Source organism: Topomyia yanbarensis, chromosome 3 (assembly GCF_030247195.1).
Source record: "Topomyia yanbarensis strain Yona2022 chromosome 3, ASM3024719v1, whole genome shotgun sequence".
In the NCBI taxonomy this organism is placed as follows: Eukaryota; Metazoa; Arthropoda; class Insecta; order Diptera; family Culicidae; genus Topomyia; species Topomyia yanbarensis.
In genome coordinates, this window is record NC_080672.1 from 130832517 (window position 1) to 130838516 (window position 6000).

A 6000-nucleotide genomic window follows, 5' to 3' on the forward strand; every position below is an offset into this window, starting at 1 on the left:
CCAGAACTAGCCGCGGTGCCGGTAAGGATTCCGTGATATTACAAAGCGTTCGGTGCCCTACCGAGGCTCTAGGAGGAATGTAGATGGAAGCAATGCAAAGGTCTTTACCTTTGATTAAAACTTGACAAGCGACAATTTCAATGCCTGGTGTCGAAGGGAGGTTAATTCGGTTGAAAGAATAGCACTTTTTGATCCCCAAAAGTACTCCTCCATAGGGGTTTTCTCGATCCAGACGAATTATATTAAAGTCGTGGAAGTTGAGATTTATATCGGAAGTTAACCAAGTTTCACATAATGCGAAAGCATCACATTTTAAACTATTTAGTAAAAATTTAAAGGAATCGATTTTCGGGAGGATACTTCTGCTGTTCCACTGTAGAACAGTGATCGAATCGGTGACCTCGTTCGATGACTTAGCCATCGAAGGATACGATCGCTGCAAGGAGGGGCCATTTAGTAGTCAACTGCTTCAAAAATGTTTGCACTATAGGGAGAAAACGTATCAGAAGGCTTTTAAGAGGATCAGTAACATTGAAAGCTGTGAAAATTAAGTCCACTATGTCAGAAAATTTCATTAGTCCGCTACTGGACTGAGTATCTGTTTGAAAAAAGGGGACACTTGGGGTTTTTGGTGTCCCTGGAAGTGGTGGGTACTCCTTGTTAGAATTAATATTTCCAAGTCCTGGAGCAAATTGCTTCGGCTTTTGTGCATCACTTCCGTTGGATTTATTGATTGCGGTTGGCGCACTCTGAGTGGACGACACCTTGGCACCCTTACGAGGCAATGTAGGGGAGGCTAGATTTCTCCTCTTCCTGGATTCCCCTGGGTTAACCAATGATGTTCCCTCTTGTGGGTCGTCAGATTCTTGCTCAACGCCAGCCAAAAGAGCAAAGGAATTTTCGGAAGCGACAGATGGCGAAGCATTCTTTAGCATTTCTGCATAAGAGTGCCTCGAGCGATCCTTAAGGGAGCGCTTAATTTTATCCCCGCGCTGCTTGTACGCCGGGCATGACTTAAGAGCATGCGGAGGGCCCCCGCAGTAAATACACTTCTCAGTTTCTCCACCGCAAGCGTCATCCTCATGCTCTCCCTCGCATTTGCCGCACCGTTTTTTATTGCCACAATAAGTGGCTGTGTGGCCCAGTTGCTTGCAATTGCTGCAGTTCATTACCCGCGGTACAAATAGGCGAACAGGTAGGCGAACCTTATCCAGGAGGACATAGTTGGGAAGAGCAGATCCGGAGAAAGTCACCCGAATCGAGTCTGACGGAGAATAAGTTGTCTTATCATCTTCAGTTTTTGCGGAATACAATTGCTTGCATTCCAGAATTTTCACCTTTTGAAGTGAAGGGTCCTTAAAGCAGCCAACCCCGTACTTCAACAGGTCTTCGCACTTTAGACCCGGTTCGGCGACGACCCCATCGATCTCCACAACTCTACAAGGCACATACACTTTGAATTGCTTCGTAAAACGCTCGCTGCGAGCAATCTGGTTTGCCTGGTCGAGGTCATTTACTATAACGCGTATCTTATTAGCTCGAACACGTGTTATCTGAGCCACGGACGGGTAGTTGGCAGTCAGCTCCCGTGAGATTTCTAGAATATTGGGCGATTTCGTGTTGGGCCGGAAATACACCACCCAGGGTCCAGTCGAACTGGCTGGGTATGTTTTAATACGGGGAGGACTGGGGGAATCAGGGGAGGGAGTAATTTCGGGTTTATCCGGTATATCCATGGGAATATCATTCCCATCCAATGTTACTTCGCCCTCGGCCATTTAGGCACGAGGATAACACGTGGTGTAAACGAGAGATGAAACTTATATTCAGGGGAAAGGGCAGAAGTAGAGACCGATCGGGGAAAGGGAAATGAAAGAAAAAAAAATACTTAGCTTATATAGCGGCGATTCCGGCTATTCTGGTATTCACTTCACCAGCCTGGGCACCGGCGAACAAAGACTGCCTCGAACAATGGTTGACCTTCACTGACAATTTATTCTTGTTCACTTTATGCACAGCACCAGAAAACGAACTGCTTCGATCGAGAGCTCGGAGAGTTATGAAATATAGATTTATTATATAAACTTATAATTAATTACCTAGTAATTATATATATATATATATATATATATATATATATATATATATATATATATATATATATATATATATATATATATATATATATATATATATATATATATATATATATATATATATATATATATATATATATATATATATATATATATATATATATATATATATATATATATATATATATATATATATATATATATATATATATATATATATATATATATATATATAAATAAATAAATAATAATATTAAAAAAAAACAATAATATTAATATAAATTATAATAATAATATATAAATTGACAGATGACGAAAATGAATGTGAGATCCATGATGGCGACTTCCGGTTAAGCAATATTTTCGATAACCCCAACAGTATGGGTATTTTTGGATGATGGAAATGGATGTTTAGCGCCATATAAAAATCCAAGATGGCAACTTCCGTTGAGCCATTTTTTCGATTCCCCTAGCAATGTGAGTATATTTAGTACAGGTTTAACAAGTAGATGATGATAATAGATGTTTGGCGCCATTTTGATATACAAGTTGGCGATTGTTGCACCGATGAAAAAATCATTATCGGCGTTGGTTCGTTTTTGATCGGCGGCGGCGGCGCATCGGCGTGACGCCGTTCATGAAAATCGGCTGAGACGCCGCGGCGCTGCAATCGGAAATGAATTCTATGTGAGTAAATATAGATAAATGATAATATTTTTTAGCAGACTCCAAATAGCGATAGCTAAGATAAATTCAAACGATTGCTCCTAATGCTTGGGTAGCTAATTGTTTACAATATCGATACTAATACAGATTCAGAAAGCATAAACACTTTCATGGATAATGTTGACGAAATTACGACCCAGCGCCGCGGTCGTTGACTTTCGATTTTGTTCCATATGAGGGAGTTTTCCTGAAGTGCAATATTTGGAGAAGGAGGAAATGGAGCTTAGACTTACGGAAGTCGCCATCTCAGTGACCAGTACTACATTGGTAACACGCAATTGTTCTGTTACAGCAGTCACTGTGCCTAAATTATAATTGCGAGCCTTGTTTTGAAAAAAATAAACAATAAAAATCAGCACAAGCGAGAACAATTTTTTTCTACTTGAAATTAAATTAAATTAATTGAATAAACGATTAAAAGCGATTATATAACACTGATTGATACTTACGTAGCAAAACAAGCAGTATTTAAACTTGTATTGTCACGACTCACATTTCCACTGATAGCACGAAACCTAAAGAAACGCTAACGGCAACCGTACACTGGGGTACAAATGTATCCCACGTCCACTTTGACACCTGCTTCCACAAAGTCGATAAGCAAACTGGTTATACCACCTTTTCCTACTCTTACTAGGAACCCTGATTTAAATTATGGTTCCCAAGTCGATAAATGCCGAAATCTCGTCTTCACACGGCTCTAAAGAAGGCGTGGGGTACATTTGTACCCCAGTGCAACGTAATAGGATTAAAATAAAGAGACTGAATAAAATTTAAGAACTGAAAAAATTAACGAAAAGCATAAAAATGCATAAAATGTTTATTGAAATAAAATAAGTTACATAATAAAATACGCAATAAAATGCATAAACTGATCAGAATGAACCCAAAGAATGAATCGAATAAGATAAAATCAGATGAACAAAATGAATAAAAAGAATACTGAGTGAAATAAGTGAATAAAATTATGATGATTCAAATATAGTAAATGAATGAATCGATTTTGTTGGCTATTTTCGGCAAATTTAAGACTAAGAGAAACGAAAGCAATGAAATTGAAACACGGATAGGTATTCTAGAGCGAATCAGTTATAAACTTTGAACGAATTCCACAAATTGATGAATATCTTACTCTACACTCTACAGTATCTTAAAATTCGGACCCTTAATCTAATTACAAAAGTTTTCGCAGTATTTTTTAAAGAATATAACAATGTTAACGCCAAAAGATTTCAGAATCTGCCTGGGAAAACAAATGCAATCTGAAAATGTGTTATTGTTATTTTCGCTATCTGAAAAACTTTGATAGCTTGGTGGTTCGAGTTAATATGTGCCGCGTTATGTGTTACATAAAACCTGTGGTTTGATCTCCACCTTATCGTGCTCCTACTCAGTCACCACCCCAATGATAATTTTTCCAACAATCCAGTTTAGCTATATGAGTCGCATTCCAATCGACAAGTAACCATGCTACTGGAACTGAGGATAATCAGTCGAATAGATGTCTGGTATGCAAAAAAAAAATCCGCAGGAATACTGTTAGCCCTTTTTCTCTCTCAGTTCTGTTCCCAGTGTTGAATCAATAGAAGAAAGGGCACAATCCCTTCCGAGCACGGAAAAAGAGCAAAGCATCCAATTCTGGACTATTAATTTATTTTTCGTCCATTCAGCTGACAATGTTTCACGGCATTAACATTGTTGATGTGCAGAAATTTATGGGATACAAGCTGGTTTTAATTTGAGATATGAATAGATTATAATTCTATCCTTTGAGCAGGAGCCTGGCTGGAGGTAATTTTTCCCACAACAGTGCCATATACCGGCTTCGATCATTCATCGGGGGTATTTAGTCACATCATGTCCTATTGACTCATAAATCTGTAATCGGTGAACCATTCGGGATAAATTGAAAGCATTGCAATTCTTGGAATGCTACCGGGACGATTGTGGCATGTCGAGAAGAAAGCGCTCTAGATATACTCTTGTTACATCTTGCGGTGAAGAGGGCTACCGTTCGATACTCGTAGTTCTGTTTCTAGGGTCGGTACGTCAACGTATCTTTCCAATAATACGATTCACTGCTTCTTGGTACACTTTATTGATGTAGCATTCCTCATAACATAAAAATTTCACTGGAAGGAATTGTCACGCAAAAACTGATTTTAACTTTAACTTCAAGAGGCTATTGATGCATCAAAGGAAGTATTTATCCCAATTTCTAAATAATTTGACATCAAAATTTCCTTTTTCGACTTCAAAATCGAACTGGAACCAATGCTTTGCAACGCTGGAACAAGAAACGGGACCAATTTAGTGCTGCTTAGCAATCAATTAACCCGCAGGGGTAAGTCAGTAGGGCTTCTATCACGCATTTCGGCGCATCACCCCACGTTGCAAACACTTGCTCGAATTGAAGCTAGCGATGTGGCCAGCATACCTACAGCTGATCTGACGGCAACGAACAAACAACAGGCACAGCTCGCGCAATTCAGTTATCACGCTGGGAAAAATAATTTATCGAAATCAAGACCTAATCTAGTTGCACGGTCGCTGATATCCCAGAGGCACTGCGCCGCGGTCGATCATAACGCTCGCAGGTTGCTACGATGACGGTGGCGGGTGGTGACCATCGAACAACATAATAATAACTTTAACTACAGTTTGCTGTGCCGGGTTGAGAGTGAGAGTTGCGAAGTGCCGCAAATGATCGCCGTTCCGTGAGATCATCAGGGAGCGTGCCCGCAATTGGTCTTTTTATGCTGCGCTGTGCTGTTTGTGTTCTTCTGAAGGCACCGGTAACTTTGTTTGGTTTTCTTCTTTGGTCAATTGTAGATGCTGAAATCGAAATCGAACTTTGGAGATCTGTTGGCATGGTTTTGATTAGGTTGAAAAAAGTGTTCGGTTAGCAGGGCACGAAAAAGTTGGGATTGTGTAATGTCTTGGTTTTATAATGATAAATCGCCGTTAAAATCATAAGAGCGTAATAGAATCTATTGAATACAGCTAAAAGTAATTTTGAAATTGTCGGCACTCTTTCGAAAACCACAACAATAAAAGGAACGTGTCGAAAGAGGTTATATTTTTCCGTTATGCACTGCTCGGTGATGGTGTTACTTAATTTAGCAAAAGTAAAACGACTTGTCAAATGAACTGCCCTGCTACTCGTATACAACATATT